Consider the following 19,444-nt stretch of genomic DNA (forward strand, 5'->3'; position numbering starts at 1 on the left):
TGAAACTGTTGATTGAGTCCAGGGTCTTAAGCACGGTAGCCAATCACTCTACCACTGAGCTATATCCCCAGACCCTTATCAATATTTTAAAAGGCAGTTCCTCCCTTTGGCTACAACTGTCTGCATTGGCCTGACATGTTTCATTTGTCTAGTTCTTGTTCCTCTTTGCTCCTTACCCCTGTTCTCCAAACCCCTTTCAAGTCACCCATGAGCTATTTATTTTTTCCAAATCAAAAGCTGGGCCTGAAGAGAAATGTAGGTGGCAGAAGGGATTTACCACCTACTAGCATCTCAGAGGGTTTGATGAATCCAAAACTCTAGTTGAACTAAACTCTAGCTGAAATTTAGCATTTCTAATTCATAATAGAAATTCCACATTTTTTATAGCACCTTGTAGTTATTACAAGATACTGCAAAATATTCTTTTTTCCTCTGGGGATTGTTTCTAGGCCTTTGCATGATTAGCACACACTCTATTACTGAGCCTCACCCCATCATGCCTGAAAATATTCTGGGTTTTTGTATTTTTGTTTTGCAGTACTGGGATTAAATCTAGGGTGCTCTACCACTGAGTCACATCTCTAGACCTATTTGTTTTCAAACAGGGTCTCATTAAGTTGCCAAAGCTGGACTTAAATTTGTAATCCTCCTGCCTCAGCCTAGGGAGTCACTGGAATTATAGGCCTGTACCACCATACCCAGGGAAAATAATCTTTATACTCATCACTATTTTGAAGTTATAGTAGCTACCATACCCACCACTAGAGCTTATTTAATGCACTAATTAAAAAGCACATATATTATTATATATTTTTTCATACATTTGATAACTTTAAAATTCCACAGAATTCCATATAATTTCCTTTAAAATCCTATGTATTTTATGAATTTAAAAGCATTACTTTAGGAAATGGTTCACTGGCTTCACCAAACTGCTAAAGGAGGTCCATGACACCACTACTACTAATAACAATGATCTCCAAGTAAACAATGTAGTATACTTCAGAGGAGGAGGAATCAAAAGGGCATATTTTTAAGAAGCAGGGCACTATCCTAGTCTTGGCCCCAGTCATCTGTCCCTCCTATTTATAATGTAATTCTTATAATCTTGAGTAGGAGGGGGAGAATGAAAGCTTACTGAAGCTTTGGTCAAAGTGAAGGCCAAGAGGAGCATGCCGGAGCATGCCTGTAATCCCAGTGGCTCCGGTGGCTGAGGCAGGAGGATTGCAAGTTCAAAGCCAGCCACAGCAACTTAATGAGGCCCTGGGCAATTTAACAAGATCCTATCTGTAAATAAAACATAAAAAAGGGCTGGGGATGTGGCTCAGTTGTTGAGCATCCCTATGTTCAATCTCTGGTACCCAAAAAAAGCCAACATTATTGTTGGCTATTGTTTTGAATATTCCTTACATTTTTCTGTTTATTAGAAGTTAATGTCTTAAGAATTCTCTAGAACCTTCGTCTTACAAAGGCATTTCTTTGGTTCTCTGTCTTTGGACATGTAAGCATTGGAGGAAAAGAAATTTTGTGGATTTGGAGAAGTCTGAGGCCAGCTTGTTCACTGTAGGCTCAGGATCAATCATCCCACATAGAAGAGGAGGAAAAAAAAAAGAATTCTCTAGATCAGGGGCTGGGAGTATAGCTGAGTGGTAAAGCACTTGCCTAGCATGTATAAGGCTCTGGGTTCAATCTCCAGCACTGGAAAAAAAAAAAAAAAAATCTTCTCTAGATCAGCACACCCTCCCACTACTCACGGTGATAGGGATTGAACACAGGGCCTTGTGCATGCTAGAAAATCAGTCTCAAATTTCATGCTTTGGGAATGATCCCTCTAAAAGCAATTTCTGAATTAAAATAGCCAAAATTATTAATTGATAAAAATTTTGAACTTAGTAAAATACAGAATATTCTCTTGAATCAAAGAGGTAGAAGGGCCAGGTGTGGTGGTACATGCCTATATTCTCATCTACTCAGGAGGCTGAGGCAGGAGGATTGCAAGTTTGAGGTTGGCCTAGGCAATTTTGAGACCTTGTGTCAAAAAAGAAACTAAAAAAATACCAGGAGGGTAGATCAGTAGTAGAGTGTTCCTGGAAAATTACTGCCTATTGGGTGTGGTGGTATACACTTGAAATCCCAGCAACTAGGGAGACTGAGTCAGGAGAATATCAAATTTGAGACCAGCTTCAGCAACTTAGTGAGAGGCCCTAAGCAATTTAGCAAGACCCTGACTCAAAATAAAAATAATAGGAGCTGGGGTTGTGGCTCAGTGATAGAGCTTGCCTAGCATGTGTGAGGCACTGGTTTCGATTCTCAGCATCGCATATAAATAAATGAACAAAATAAAGGTCCATCAATATCTAAAAAAAATTAACAAAAAATAAGATAAAAAGTAAGAAGGGCTGGGTATATATCTCAGTGATAAAGCGTCTCTAGATTTTCAATCCTCAGTAAACAATAACAACAACAAATTACTGACCATCTAATAATCTAGCTCCCCCATGTTAATACCCTTAATGGCTCTTCCTTTTTTCTCTGATTTTATCTATAACTATGGTTGTGTCAAACAGCTACTCAGGGAATACTGATACGGTTGTAGGACACATGATCATAATATTCAATAAATGTGAATGTTAACCATCTCCAAGGCAACAGAGGGCTGATGTTATTCAAAATGGGGGCTGAAGAATCTGAATCACTTTGGAAGCAGAAGACAGTTTATATATCTTGGAAAATAATTTATATGGTAACAAACTTGGAGTCTTATTTACTGAAGTAAGTGAAATCAGGACAGTTTCCTGGCATAAAAGAGGAGAGAAAAAGTATTATGTGCTATGTTGCACCCCATCCAGAAACCAAAATCATTTAGGTATGCACTATCCAATATGGTAGCCACTAGCCACACATGGCTATTGAGCACTTTAATGTAGGCTAATCTGAATTGAGATGCACTATTACTCAAACCATACACTGGATTTTGAAGACAATATCAGAAATAAAAAAATAAAACATCTCAATTTTTATGTTGATTACGTTGGAATGATATTATTTTACAAATATTGGGTTAAATATTAATTAATTATTAATTAAATTAATTTCACTTCTTTATTTTTATTTTTAAATGTGGCTACTAGAAAACTCAAAATTATATATGTGGCTCATATTTGTGGTTCACTTCATATTTCTTTTGGATAGCTCTGATCTAGACAATATATTCTAAGATTGCTTGTAGTCCCAGTTACTGGGGAGAGGTTGAGGCAGGAGGATCACTTGAGTCCAGGAGTTTGAGATCAGCTGGAATAAAACTCAGATCCCTGTCTTAAAAAAGGGGTAGGGGGGATTTTAATCACATGTCAATCTTGAATCTTCTCTCTCAAGCCCACTTTCTCTAAATGCAGTTTATACTACATGGCAGTGGTTCTCAATAAGGGGCAACTCTGCTCCTTAGGAAAATATATGGCAATGTTTGGAAACATTTTTGCTTGTCACAAATGGATGCTACCTGGCCTCTAGAGGGTAGAGGTCTAGAATGCTATAGATACTGTATAATGCACAGGATAACCTCTGTTGTGGTTTAGATATGTGGTGCCCCCCAAAAGCTCTTATGTGAGATAATGCAAGGAAGCTTAGAGATGATTGAGTTAGAACAGCCTTAACATAATCAGTGTATTAATCCCCTAATAAGGATTAACTGGATAGTAACTGTAGGTAGAAAGGGTGGGGCCAACGGAGGTGGGTCACTGGGGGCATGCCTTTGGGGTTTATGTTTTGTCTGTGGTCAGGGGAGCAGTTTCTCTCTCCTTCTGCTTCCTGGTACCATATTCCTGTTTTCTTCCACTACACTCTTCCACCATGATGTCCTGTCTTACTCAGGCACTAAGGAATGGAATTAGCCATCTCTGGACTGAGACCTCAGAAACTATGAGTGCCAAACAAATTTTTCCTCCTCTAAAACTGTTCTTCTTAGGTCTTTTGGTCACAACAGTGAAAAAACTGACTAAAGCAGTCTCCAACATAAAGAATTATTTAACTCAAAATCTCTCTTTTGTCTTTATTGAGAAACCCTTCTACAAAGTAACTGAAAAAGACAGAAAAAAAATTTAAAAGCTGTTTTTAGTTTTCTTTGCCAAACTGCCAACACATGTTTTTGGACCTGAAACTTGGAAGGAAAAAAAAAAAAAAAAACCACCACAGGCAGAAGAAAACTCCCAAACTCATTTTATAAAATGGCAGATGTCCTAAAGATCTGCGAATATTTAAGGCAGAAAAATTAGGAAGATGGAAACAGAAAGCACTGTAATTGGGATATAGATTAAATAGAATTCTCAAGTACTGTCTTGTTAGTAACTAAGAGATAATACAGAAGAAGCTAATCAAAGTAGTTTTGCCTACTTTTGATTTTCATTCCTTGATGGAAGGAAAGAAAAAAAAACAGCAGAAGGAAAATTTTTTTGTTAGCTTAAGAAATGTCAACTGGGGGCTGGGGATGTGGCTCAAGTGGTAGCGCGCTCGCCTGGCATGTGTGCGGCCCGGGTTCGATCCTCAGCACCACATACAAACAAAGATGTTGTGTCTGCCGAAAATAAATATTAAGAAAAATTCTCTCTCTCTCTCTCTCTCTCTCTCTCTTTAAAAAAAAAAAAGAAAAGTAGCACACGCCTGTAATCCCAGCAGCTTGGGAGGCTAAGATAGGAGGATAGCAAGTTCAAGGCCAGCCTCAGCAATTTAGCAAGGCAGTAAGCAACTTAGCAAAACTATGCCTCAAAATAAATAAATAAATAAATAAATAAATAAATAAATAGGGCTGGGGATGTGTCTTGGTGGTTAAGTACCCCTGGGTTCAATCCCTGTTTACCAAGAAAAAATAAAATAAAAAGAAATGCGAAGAAGCATAAAACAGAATGTCAGTACTATGAGGAAATCAATCAGAAAACTGGTATTAGTTGCAGAATGGATAGGGAAAGTATAGTTTCTTATTAACAATTAATTTTCCATGAGACTTCTTTGTAAAAACCTTTTGCACTTCTAGTTGTTTTCCCTTCACCTACATTTTTGTAATAGGAGAATATAGAATGAAACCTCCTAGCAAACTGACTAAATGAACAGAGGTAAATGAAAAGAGTTAGAGGAATGACCTGAAGAACTATAAATCAGGAATAAATCTCAGTGAAGTCTTATTTTACATTTTTAAATGCAGGTACAGGGCTGGGGCTGTAGCTCAGTGGTAGAGCACTTGCCTTGCATGTCTGAGGCACTGGGTTCCATCCTCAGTACCACATACAATAAAGGCATGCTGTCCATCAACAACTACAAAGTTTTTTTTTTTTTTTTTTAATGCAGATATAACATAGAAAATGCACAAATCTTAAGTATATGTCTCAATAAATTTGTATGTAAGTAATTGCCACCCACAACAGATATGAAACATTTCAGGCATCCCAGAACTTTGAACTGAGGGCATCATGCATGAGTACTCTCCCACAGAGCTATACCCCCAGCCCTTTTTTATTTTATTTTGGGATGGATTTCACTAAGTTGCCCAGGCTGATCTTAAATTTGAGATACTCCTACCTCAGTATCCCAAGTAGCTGAGATTCCAGGCATGAGCCACTATGTACAGACTCTTACACTTTTAAATGAAATAATTATATAAAATTGTACAGTACCTGGCATGCATCATATATTCAACGTTGTCTTTCCTTTTTGAAATCTCAAGATAGACAGGTATTGTACTAAAAAAGTAATTATTCTTTGAAGAATAATTCTAAATAAGTCAATGTTTAGAAATAGTTCTTTTCATTTAGCCTACTCTCTTGAAGTATTTTTAAATAGCAGCACTGAACAGAATTAAAAAGACGTCTCAGAGCAAATGAGAGCTCAGGTCAAACTAAAGCTAAATTTTGCCTTTTGACTCTGAGCCAGGTATAAATATATGGGCATTAGGAATGTAACAGTTTTAAGCTAAATCCTTGGTAAAGCATTGTGACCAGTGAAATTTTTGTGCAATATGCACTCAACTCCTAGCCAGGTTCATTCCTGAAATGTTGTTTTTGGCTACAACAGTTCCAGTTTCTGTGTGGATTTGCCTCACATTTAGAACTGTTTTTACATCCTGACCTATGATGAATTCAGGTCCCTTTCCTTATTTTAGAAGAGGAGACTGAGGGAAGGAGCTATTCAGAACTCTTTAGTTTTTAGGAAATGAGCTCTGATTGCCTAAACTACCCAGGAAAAATACAAGGAATGAAGTTTACATTTGTGACAGTCTGAAAAGTCATTTATGCTGAAACCTAATTATCCTTTCTCCAAAATTTTTAGGTTTGGCAGAGCTTCATAGACAGCTTTCTTTTTTATTATGGTATCTACAACTGAGTGTGTGTGTGTGTGTGTGTGTGTGTGTATTTGGTTTTTTTTTTTTTTTTTTTTGGTAGCAGGGATTAAACTCAGAGGCACTGGATCACTGAGCCACATCCCCAGATATTTTGTGTTTTATTTAGAGACAGGGTCTCACTCACTGAGTTGCTTAACATTTCTTTTTTGATGAGGCTGGCTTTGAACTTGCAATCCTCTGCCTCAGCCTCTGGAGCCATGGGGATTACAGGCGCACGCCACCATGCCTGGCTTACCTGAGCATACCTTTTTTTTTTTTTTTCTTATTGAAACTATTTTTCTTATTTAAGGTTTTTTCAGATCCTGAATTTCTTCTAAATCTACAACAAAACAATCATAGGATTGGAAACATTGGTTCTGAGACAGACCCACTTGGTAATGAGAAAGTCCAATTCCAACTGGGGAAATTTACCTGAGTCCTAGCCTTTTCAGTTTAACATTACACCTGCCACTTAGAAAAATAAATCCAAGTACCCATCTGGGTTGAAGGAAAAGAGTTATTTATGACTCTATAAAAAATGGAGGGCTGGGATTGTGGTTCAGCAGTAGAGTGCTTGCCTAGTACATGTGAGGCTCTGGACTCAATCCTTGGCACCACCTAAAAATAAACAAATAAAATAAATGTATGTGTCCAACTAAAAAATAAATGTTTTTAAAAAAGTAAAAATTAAAAAATTAAAAATGGAATTATGTAATGTAAAATTCCAAAAAGTCAAATGATGCTATATAAGACATTTTTGTTTCTTTTTCTTAGGAAAAAGGAGTTATATGGAAACTTCTCATTGTTTTTCTTCTACTCATCTATGTCCAAAGTTGAAGGCAGGTCATACTATAGGGTGCATCACACCTTCTTTACTAAAAAACTACTTGTGCTACTTTTCTTCCAGATTTGGCCACATGGAAAACTAACTCTACTGTGCTATGTGACTCCACAAAACAGGATGAATAAAACTGTAATACAGCAGCCTCTCATCTTAGGAAGGTGAACAGGGTTCCATCATGGACTCAAACTGGGTTGTTCGCTTTTATCATTCTTTCAACTAAATGTAAGCATGCACTCACAGGGTTAGCTGCTACACAATCTGGTCCTTCTGTAGAAGAATGACAAAATTTAAAAACAGCAATGTTCCAAGGCTTGAAAAAGTCAACAACAGCTTCTGTCTCCAAGAGAAAAATCCTTCCTTCATCCAAAAATGTGGATTTACACAAGTAAAATTATGTATTTGTACAGAATCTCTTTAGTGTATCAGATATGAAATCAATCTTGATATCTTGTCTTTATGCTTCTTTATCACATCAAAGAGTTAACTGCAAAACTGGACTTTCATATCTGTCCAGTAAAAATCTATGTCATCTATGTCACAAGATGAACCAGGATTTAGAGATATATGTAACTTTTTAACATCTCTTTCTTTTCAAATTATAACAAATATTTGGAATTTATTGCTGCAGTCTCAAATGTGCTTATCATAATAGTGGCCAAAACTGGAAGACATTTTTAAAAAAACCCTGAAGTCATCCATACTTGCCATTTATTAGTCTTCTTGTTTGGAGCAAAAGGCTAAGAATTCACAAATACCACAACCTAAGCACCTGTTTCAAATTAAACATCAGCCTTCAACTTGCAAAATAATTAAGCAAATTGCAGAAGACTCATCAGTTGCTTTTTTTCTTCCTGGAGAAGTCAGCAGGATAATTGTACCCTAAGGGCTTCTTTCTGTGTTGAATCTGAAAGGTGGAACAAAAGAAAAGCAGTCTTCTCCATTCCAAACCACAGAAGTAATGTGTAGAAAGGTACCCATATTTCAGTAGGGAAAGTGGCTGGATAAAGAAGCAGGACTACCTGCTCTAGAAGAGAACACAGAAATACCTGCCACATCCTGAGTTCAGAATTTTGTTTTGAGATGAAAATAAAAGCACCTAAATGTCAGGAAAGTGTTCATCCTGTGTGACAAGGATTCTCCCAGGGTCCATCAGACCCAATTGACTTCCCAGGGGCCTGCCTGCCCCCAGCCCAGAGACCAGATGGCGGAGGCGCTCCTCACTCTTGCCATCTTTGCTTCTTCCACCTGAGCATATTTCAATGAAAGAAAATAGTAAGAAAAAGCCACAGAAAACTTGAGAAACCATGGGCAGCAAGCTCTAGAATATAGTAATATCAGTGTTGAGCAGGTAGTGAAAAGCCTAACTAACCTTTTTTTTTTTTTTAACACAAATGATCTTTGAAGTTCAACTGATCACATATTCTGAAAGAAGAAAGTGGGACATCTGCAAGAGTCTTGCAAGGATTTTTCACCTTCACTGCACTGATTCTATTCCTAATGCACAATATCACTCATCTGAGAAAGTAAGGAAAGGAAAGAAGGGAAGGAAGTGAATACACAAATGCATATACCTCAAAGCCAACGTGACTTTCACTTCTACCTCAGTCAGACCCAGGCTCCTGCTCTCTCCTTCAAGATGCTGCTGTTTACTAAGTGAGTCACACATCCTGCTTTGAATGCTTCATGGCTCTTGAATGAATCATTTCAAAGTACAAGATTGTTCAACAAATAAACACAACCACAGCAACAGCGGTTCATATGCTGCATGTGTGTGCAAGGTAATTTATAGGGGAAAAATAAGAACAGGAAATTTCTTCCCAAAATACTCTCAAGAGAAAATGTTGTTAGAGGAATGAATGAGACCAGAGGAGGAAAAAATTTCCCCAACAAATGGTACCTAAGGTAAATTCATTTGGCTATGGATTGAAAGATTTTCTGTTTGGGAGGGATATATAAATATCTTAAAGAGAAGATTCTGGCAGCAGATAAAATTCTTGTTTTAGGGATGGGGCACAGTTTTATAGATGATTGCTATAAGAATAACTGTTGAAAAACTTTTTTACTCTTTGGTTCTAAGACCTTAACAGGGCATACTTTCAGAAACATCCCATGGCTTTCCATCTCTACTTCCAAAGTAAATTTCATTTCACAAATAAATGATAATTCATGCATCTTCCCTACTTTATTTGATACAAGATTTCCTTTATTATAGAAAGGCACCTAAGACAATTTCAACATGCCAGAGTTATACTGCTGTAGTACGAAAAGATAGTGGTGTCATGTCCTTTCAGGTAAATTTACTTTCTTAGGATATCTGACTGTTGAGAGCCACAGCCCCTGCTGGTACAAAGACCTATCCACAGGTGTGGCTGTATACTGGACCGGTAGTCAATGACAGGTAAGATCCAATTGCAATGGTACCAACCTAAGACAGGAGGCTGACGCCTTGAGGTCAGCTCATCCACTGACGGGTAAGGACCGTATGTAGTATTGGACAACCTAAGGCAGGCACGGTCCCTAAGCCACATGCTTGTTTAAACAGAGAGGGGGAGATGTTGAGAGCCACAGCCGAAAGGGGCCCCAGCAAACTTCCACCTGCCAGCTGATGATTGGCTCAGAGCGGCCCCAGCAAACTTCTAGCTGCCAACTGATTGGCTCCTCTGCGGTGATGCTCATTGGGCTGTTTCCCTGCTCTTTCAGACCACAGAGCTGCTCATTGGGGGACTTTTTTGGCTCCGCCCACGCAACTCAGCCAATCAGCCTCAAGAGCAGGAGGAGTGGGGGAAGTTGAGAGGCTTGTGGGAAGCGGTGGTGGCAGTTGGGCTCTGAGGGTTTTTCCTGAGGAGCTGTGTGTGTTCTAAAAATAAAGTTCGTTTCTTTTGACAAGTGGCTCCTGAATTGTGCCCAGCCAGACTGTGGCATCTGACTTCATAATTCAATTTTATTTTATTACAAGCTAAAATGTCTATGCAAAAAAATGTCAACTAAAAACAATGGCAAGGGCTGGGGCTGGGGTTCAGAGGCAGAGCGCTCGCCTGGCATGTGTGAGGCACTGGGTTCGATCCTCAGCACCACATAAAATAAAGTTATTGTATCTACCTATAATTAAAAAATAAATATTAAAAAAAATGGCAATTTGTAAACAGCACCCTTTAAGTTCCTTCTTCATTTCTCAAACCTGCAGTGGTAATTTTTTAAAAAATATTTATTTTTTAATTGTAGTTGGACAACAATGCCTTTATTTCACTTTTTTATTTTTATGTGGTGCTGAGGATCGAACCCAGGGTCCTGCATGTGCCAGGCGAGCCCTCTATAGTTGAGCCACAACTCCAGTCCCTCCATTGTTAATTAAAATTTTTTTTTTCTATCAAGATTGAACCCAGAGGCACTTTACCACTGAGCTACATCCCAGCCCTTTTACTTTTATTTTGAGACGGGGTCTTACTTAAGTTGCTTAGAGATAATTTGCTGAGGCTGGCCTCAAACTTGCAATCCTCCTGCCTCAGCCTCCTAAATCGTTGGGATTATATGTGTACACCACCGTGCCTAGCTCCAATGGTAATTTTAATTCATCATCTTGAGAACTTTCTTTTAGGATCTTAATTACTTGAGTTTTATAGGTAGAATATCAGCATCCCACAGGTGCCAAGCAGTGTCAAGAACTGTATTCCTCCTTTTATAAAACATATCCTGGGGTATCTGAAAAGGTATGTATTAAATCAACAAGCTAATGAGAGGAGAACAGAAAAAAAATATTAAAGCTGTGGTCAACATTGAATTTACTCTTCATCATTATTATCTGGGATTAATATCAATGCATTATTCTATGTCGTATAAGCCAATGATATAAAGTATTTCCCTAAGTAGCTTAAGTTTTAAGCACTCAGCCACGTCTCACTGCTCATTTTTAATTTAATTCTTGTTTCTTCGTTTATGACAAATGTGAAAATATTTGTCAGACTGGGTGATGTCTTTTGCCAAGTGAGTTAAAGATGCCCAATAAATCATAGGAGAAAGGAAGCTGAGCTCCAAAGGCCATGCAGGCCAACTCCTATGGTGATTAGGTAGTCAAGGAAAAAGGATGGTACAGTAGTCCCCCTTTACCCATGGTTTCACCTTCTTCAGTGTCAGTTACCTGTGGTCAACTTCAGTGTGAAAACAGTAAATAGAAAATTCCATAAATAAATAAATTTATAAGTTTTATTTTATTCATTTTTTGCAGTCCTGGGGATTGAACACATGGGCACTGTACCACAGAGTTACCTCCCCAGCTCTTTGGATTTTTTTGTCTTGAAATAGGGTCTTGCTAAGTTATTCAGGCTGGCCTTAGCCTCCAGAGCATGGACCACCACACCCAGCTTACTTTTATTTATTTACTTAGCAGTGCTGGGAATTGAATCTAGTGCCTTGTTTTTGCTAGGCAAGCACTTTATCATTGAACTATACCCCCAGCCCTAATGTCTTAAATTGCGTCCATTCTGTGTAGTGTGATGAAATATCATGTTGTCCTGCTCTCTCCCACCCTGGGCATGAGTCATCCCTTTGTCCAGCATAACCATGGTGTATATATCACCCAACTGTCACTTAGTAGCTATCTCAATGATCAGTTATTAGATCAACTGATAACTGGTATTATAGTGGTAGTACAGAATATGTGTGTTCAAGGAACCCTCATTTTACTTAATAGCCCCAAAGATAAGGGTAGTGATGCCAGCAATTTGGATATGCTGAAGGAGCTGTAAAGTGCTTCCTTTAAATAAAAAAAGAGGAGATGGGCTGGGGTTGTGGCTCAGCGGTAGAGCACTTGCCTAGCACGTACGAGGCCCTGGGTTTGATCCTCAGCACCACATAAAAATAAAGATATTGTGTCCATCTACAACTAAAAAATAAACTATTCAATAAATAAATTAATTAATTAAAAGGGGAGAGGTCTCAAGGGAAAAAGAAAACACAACTGGGAGGTTGCTAAGATTCTAGAGTACAATATTATGAGACCACATTCACATAACTTTTATTAATGCAATGTTATAACTGTTCCATTTTATCATGTATTGTTGTTCATTCAGATACATTTTTTTAAAGAGAGAGAGAGAGAGAGAGAGAATTTTTTTTAATATTTATTTTTTAGTTATCGGCGGACACAACATCTTTGTATGTGGTGCTGAGGATCGAACCCGGGCCGCACGCATGCCAGGCGAGCGCGCTACCACTTGAGCCACATCCCCAGCCCATGTATTGTTGTTAATCTCTTACTGTGCCTAATTTATAAATTAAACTTTATCATAAAATATATGTATACATAGGAAAATATTTATTTTTTAGTTGTAGTTGAACAACAATGCCTTTATTTCATTTGTTTATGTATAAATAAGGAAAAAATAGGAGTATTTCAGGGGCATATTAAAACATATGCCCCACAGATAAAAAAGTCTCTCCTTATCAATTTAAGTGGGAAAAGATAGTTTCTTCTTCTTCTTCTTTTTTTTTTTTTTTTTGTTGTAGTTGGACACAATAACTTTATTTTAATTGTTTATTTCTTTTATGTGGTGCTGAGGATGGAACCCAGGGCCTTGCTAGGTGAGCACTCTATTGCTGAGCCACAACCCTAGCCTGGTACTTTGTTTTTATTTTAATTTTTAGTTACTTGTTTTGGTGTGGGGAATTGAACCCAGGGCCTTATTACTGAACTATACCCACAGCCCAAAATTTTGTTTTTTTAAATATAGCTTACTATTTCATTGAGAACTATGATCTTACAGCTGGTTTAAATTTACTCAATCAAAGTCCTGGTTATCTCAGCTTCTGTTCTGTAATTCCCAAGCATGGCAGTAAAAAAGTAAATACAAATATTTTTTCTTTCTTTTCTCTCTTTTTAATATATTCAACCGCAGAGAGAGGGCAGTACCAGAGATAGAACCCTGGGTCTCATGCATGCTAGGCAAATGCTCTACCACTGAGCTACACTCCCAGTCCTTTTTAAAAGAGGGCATAGCCTAGAACTTGTGATTCTTCTGCCTTAGCCTCCTGAGTGTGTGGTAGTACAGGTATGCACCACTGTGCACAGCCAATAATATTCTTAGTTTTTTTTTCCCCTAGTAAGAACTTAAAACTAAGTTATGTGTCAAAATGGCTGTAAAACTGAAATTCTGAATGGGTCCCTAGTTCTGAAAAGACTGTTGCATAACTGGACCGCTTGTGGGGAGGGGGAGATAGGCAGAGAAAAGGAAGAGACATTAGGTCTGATGAAGATGCTATTGGTTTCTTCATCCCCATTCCCGGCCCTTCTCCCTTATTTGCCTCACTATAAAGGTGGAAAAGCAAGACACTTTTTTTTTTTTTTCTCATCCTCTCAAGATATCTTATGTTACTCTCAGGCAGTCAAGATTCAATCTGGCCCACAGTTCTGGCCAGTTAAACAGAGAAATACACTAGAGGTGAGATGGAGGATGGTATTTCTGGGAAAGCTTTTGTTTCCTTACAAAAGGAAAAGCTAGAACAGCTGAGTACCTAGAACCATCTCTCTTTTCTTTTCCATCCTAATAGAGAGGCAATACAGAAGAGGATTAAAAGGTAAAACCTAGGGCTGGGGTGTGGCTCAGCGGCAGAGTGCTTGCCTAGCGCATGTGAGGCCCTGGGTTCGATCCTCAGTACCACATAAAAATAAATAAATAAAGGTACTGTGTCCAACTACAGCTAAAAAATAAATTAAAAAAAAAAAGGTAATACCTAAAAATGGTACAGTAGAGAGGAGGAAAGAATGATAAACTTGCTTAGCTGCTAAAACAGTCCTAATTCTGGATTTCTTTTATTACAGTGTGCATACCATTTTAAGCTACTGTTAGGTAACTGCAGCTGAAAACATTCTTGATCAATATATGATGATTTTCAGGATGTATAGATTCTTCTTCATTTTATATCTAAGGAACTTGGAAATGGAATATGCGAGAATGTGTCTTATTCTGCATCTTCATGAATATTTATCAGTTGTACACAAATGAAGAATTCTATTTTACTTTCACATAGTATACCCAATAAATTACTCTATTTTATCATCACCTATTGCCCCAAGCTTCCTTAGAAACAAATGGTAAAAGAGAGATATCTTATGTTACTCTTGAAGCTGATGCAGTTAAAGATCACTCTTCATCAAAGATGGAGTTTTAGGTTGGAGCCATCTCTTTTCTTTTTCCTGGCTATCGCTCTCCCTAATGTTTGACTCTTTATTAAACTCCATGATCCATGCTTAAGAATTAACAAGGAGGGCTGGGGTTGTGGCTTAGTGGCAGAGAACTTGCCTAGCGTATGTGAGGCAGTGAGTTCGATTCTCAGCACCGCATAAAAATAAATAAAATAAAGGTCCATTGACAACTAAAAAAAAAAAATTTTTTTTAAATTAACAAGGACATAATCTTGCTATGTGTCCTACTTTTGTGGATGAATTAAATGCTCAACAAACTTTAAAGGATCAGTGCCTAGAAGCAGAGAAATCCCAGCAATAAATCAGCTGGTCTTGATCGCCTTAGTTACTATGCGGCTAATTGCTTTCTCCACAGCTCTTGCCTAATGGTAGACCTTTTAGTACTCTTTTTCCAGATGTAATCACTTAGTTGAGGTACCTTTAGAGTCCCTGAAGGGATAACTAGTTTTTGACAAAACAAGGAAAGTTTCTTTAAAATCAAAATAATTACCATATAGACCTATAAAATTTATTATTAATACTATGCATTTATGTTTTCATCTCCTCTCTTCCCTGATTATTACTAAGGTGTTATGAGGTACAGAGTTCATGAAAAACACATCAAATAATATATCTTCTAATTTCCTACACAGTAAGTGTTGCAATTCCCGGATCTCACAAATGGATGGAAAGGACAAAGATACAGTGTGAAAAGTGTGGAATTTAACCATTTAAGTTAGGAGGACCTACCACACTGTGTTCTGAAATTTTTAGCCACTTGAATGGCTAAAAATTTCACTGTGGAAAAATAATAATTGCCTAGTCCTTGCCTAGCAGTACAGAATGCCCTGGGTTCAATCCCCTGCTCTGCAAAAAAAAAAAAAAAAAAAAGCAAAAAGAAAACAAAAAACCCTAGGAGTTTTTGAATGCTTACAATAAGCTGAGCAGGACTTATACAAAAAGCCAGTACATGAACCTATAGTAACCAAAACTCTGTCTTGATCTCTGAGGAAACAGTCAAGCCAATAGAAAATACAAAGCTAAGGGCAGGGAGAGAGAAATCTCACTCTCTAAAACCAGTGCTTAAGCCAGGGTGGTGTTGCAAGACTAGTCCTAGCATTTGGGAGACTGAGGTGGGAGGATCCTTTGGGTCCCAGAATGTCAAACACTAGCCTGGACAATATAGCAAGACCTTGTCTCAAAAAATAATAATAAAATTGAAAAATAAAACCAGTGTTTAGATGGCTGGCTCAAGCTTATAAGGAGATTACACACATTTTTAAATAATTCCAATATGCAGCAATAAGCTTTTATTTTAAACAAGTTGTCAAAGTTTAAATGCAGACTCAGTAACCATAGAAGAGATTATAGTTGGTAAAGAAATAGGCAAAGACAGAGGTTCAAATGGTTTGGAAGGTCTTTTGAATAAACCACTGTTCCTGTGCGCTGGGTTCTGCCTTACCACCTTAACTTAATGACTAAAAAAAAAAAATTCTTATCTTGATTTGTTGACATATTCACCTGGTTGATTATATTTGTGTTTATTTAACCTGGAAAGTTTTGATGAGCTACACTTTTTTTTTTTTTCTCTTTGCAGTGCTGGGGATCCAATCCAGGGCCTTGCACATGCTAAGCAAGTACTCTACCACTAAGCTACATCCCCAGCCTACATTTTTATAAAACCAGGCAAATGGGTTTTAGGGGCTTGTGTTTTGGCTATAAGAGACATTTTTTAGAATGACGGCCACTGACTAGAGGTCTGCATTAAAAGAAGGCAGGCAGAGAAAAAGAATGGAATCAATGCTCCCCAACGTAACTTGCAACCATATACTTCTTGAACACTCAAAGCAATGAAAAACAGTAGAACATGGGAAGCTTGGAAGTCTATTTCCTGCTGTTCTCCACTACTTTACACTTTGTCAATATTAAACTACTTACATTGTTTCTGAATGTACACTGTTTCATTCTGTCACATCTGCTTTTCTATTATGTGTGGACTGTTTTTCTCCAACGTCTGTCTAGCAAACTTCTATTTATCCTTCAAAAGCATCATTTCCTCCACGAAGCCTTTCCTGATTTCTACCAGGTTTCTCAGTACTTGCAAATACTTACAGAATTACATTTATCATATTATAATGTAATTTCATCTCCCCCCCCAACCCCCAGCATTAGGGATTTTAACCCAGGGCTTCAGGCATACTAGGTGAGTACTCTATCACTTAGCTACATCCTTAGTTCTTATTTATTTTTACACAGGATCTCACCATGCTGCCCAGGCTCTCACCATGCTGCCCAGTCTGGCCTTGATCTTATAGCTATAATTACAGACATGTACCCCTTCGATGGGCTCATAATTGTGTCTTTACATGTCTAATTATCTCATGTGATGTGAATATTTTGATGTCTTATATATCTTTTTGTCATTAGTGCCTAGTATGGTGCCTGACATGTAATAGATGTTCACATTCTTTTTGTTTGTTTGTTTTGAGTGCTGGTGATTGAATCCAGAACCTCGTGCATGCTAAGCGTACGCTCTCCTGTTGAGCTACATCCCCAATTCAAATATTTTTATTGAAATGGATTCATAAAGGCTAGTGAGGGTCTGACTAAATTGGGAAAATTATTCATGGACCAGTTTCTGGAAGCCTGTTCCAGTCTTCCTCAAGGTTAGAGACATCTGGCAAATATAATGGATGTTTTGTGTGCACTAAGTTTCTCATCAGAAAGGTTAGTGAAAAACCCATATTCATTGATTGTGGTCTAAATGATAAATTGTTCCAATTATGTAGAACCTCCCACTGTGTTATACTGGAACATAGACAACCAGGAGGTACTAATGGGATCCTATTAACTTCCATATCATATTACAGCAGCCTCATCCATTAAGGGCAAAGAGAAGGGAGAAAGGATAAATTCCAAGGGTGGATGCCAGGGAGAACTAAGGCTTTGGAACTCCTAGTCACTGCTTCTGGGTAACAACTCATTGTAGCAAACGGCTACATTGGTAGGTTGATAATAGCTCCCTATTCGTTTAGAAAAACTACCCTGACAAAGTACCACAAACTGGATGACTTAAACAACAGAACTTTATTATCTCACAGTTCTAGAGGTCAAAAGTCTGAAATCAAAATGCTAGCATCAAAATGTTGCTTCCTTCTGAAGGATGCCAAAAACAATGTATTCCATACCCCTCTCTTATGTTTCTAGTGGTTTTCCGGTAATCTTTGGCATTCCTTGGCTTGTGGCTGAATACATCCAGTCCCTTCATGGTGTTCTCTCTGTGTATGTATGTCTGTGTCTAATTTTCTCTTTTTATAAGGACATCACCCATATTGGATTAGGGGCCCACCATCCTCCTATTATTATATCTGCAATAATCCTATTTCCAATATGGTCACATTATAAAGTACTTAGGGTTAAGAATTCACCATATAATGTTTTAACCCAGTAGTGCTTTACCACTGAGCTATATCCCTAGATGACCCCCATTTTTTTGGTACTGGGGATTGAATTCAGGAGCACTCAACCACTGAGCCATATCCCTAGACCTATTTTGTATTTTATTTAGAGATAGGGTCTGAGTTGCTTAGTGCCTTGCTTTTGCTAAGGCTGGCTTCAAACTCATGATCCTCCTGCCACCATGCTCAGCACCATATAAATTTTCTTTTTTCCTTGTGGTGCTGGGGATCGAACACAGGGCCTTGTATATGCAAGGCAAGCACTCTACTAACTGAGGTATATCCCCAGCCCAATAAATATTGAGGGACATAATTCATTCCATAATAGCTTCCCAAAGATAAGTCCATGACCTGATTCCTAGAACCTATGAGTGATACTTTTTTTTTTTAAAAAAATATTTATTTATTTATTTACTAGTTATCGGTGGACACAACATCTTTGTTTGTATGTGGTGCTGAGGATCGAACCGGGGCCGCACGCATACCAGGCGAGCGCGCTACCGCTTGAGCCACATCCCCAGCCCCAAGTGATACTTTTTTTAAAAAATATTTTTTAGTCATCGATGGACCTTTATTTATTTATTTGTATGTGGTGCTAAGAATTGAACCCAGGGCCTCACATGTGCCAGGCAAGCACTCTACCTCTGAGCCACCACTCCAGCCCCACTTTTTTTTTTTTTAAATATTCTTTAAGTTGTAGATGGACACAATATGTTTATTTCATTTGTTTATTTTTGTGTGGTGCTGGAGATCAAATCCAGTGCCTCACGCATGCTAGGCAAATGCTCTACCACTAAGCCACAACACCGGCCCCCTGTGAGTGATACTTTTTATGGTGATTAAGAATCTTGAGATGAGGAGGATATTTTGGAATATCCAGGTGGGCCCTAAAAGCCAGCACAAGTGTCCTTTTTAAAAAAAAAAAAAAAAAAGGTGTTGTATTCTTGTAATCTCATTGGCTAAGGAGGCTGAGGCAGGAAGACTGAAAGTCCAAGGCCAGCCTCAGCAATTTAGCAAGACCCTAAACAACTTAGTGAGACCCTGTATGAAAAAATAAAAAGGACTAGGGATGTAGCTCAGTGGTAAAGTGCCCCTGGGTTCAGCCACCCAGGACCAAAAAGAGATTAGATTCATAGAGAGGAGAAGGCAATGAATGCGAAGACTTAAGTAGAAATTGGAGTGGTATAGCCATAAACAAAAAAATGCTGGCAGCAACCAGATGCTACAAGAGGTCAGGAAATGATATTCCCAGAGAGTCTCCTCAGAAAGGTAAGGCCTTGCCTCACTGTTTGAGCTTAGACTTTGACTTCCTGCACTGCAAGAGAATAGTTACATTGCTTTCAGCCTCTTAGTTTGTGGTATACAATTGTCTCTTAATTTAAACATGATTATCCCTAATTTTAAAAGCCACAAAGGAGGTGGCAGACAGAAGACAACAAGTGTCACTTTCATTCCAAGCAATTATACTGCAAACCCCTCTCATGTTTCCTCCTGAAAATAAATATCATTCAACAGGAAAAAGGGAATAAAGGTGTAGCTCCATGGTAGAGCATCATATGCTTAACATATACGAATTAACATAAACGAAGCCCTGGGTT

General features: G+C 38.1%; 1 protein-coding gene and 1 non-coding gene across 4 annotated transcripts in view; one reads left to right on the forward strand and one right to left on the reverse strand.

Annotated features, from left to right (window-relative positions):
- The window catches only part of Atf7 (activating transcription factor 7), a 100,310-nt gene that overhangs the window by 32,912 nt on the left and 47,954 nt on the right, over positions 1-19,444 (reverse strand). The gene's annotated exons all lie outside the window — the stretch shown is intronic.
- LOC125616702 lies at positions 1,459-1,592 on the forward strand. Its single transcript, XR_007347446.1, has one exon. It is a non-coding gene; the product is annotated as a small nucleolar RNA SNORA38 (small nucleolar RNA).

The sequence above is a fragment of the Marmota marmota genome, unplaced genomic scaffold, assembly GCF_001458135.2.
Source record: "Marmota marmota marmota unplaced genomic scaffold, marMar, whole genome shotgun sequence".
Classification (NCBI taxonomy): Eukaryota; Metazoa; Chordata; class Mammalia; order Rodentia; family Sciuridae; genus Marmota; species Marmota marmota.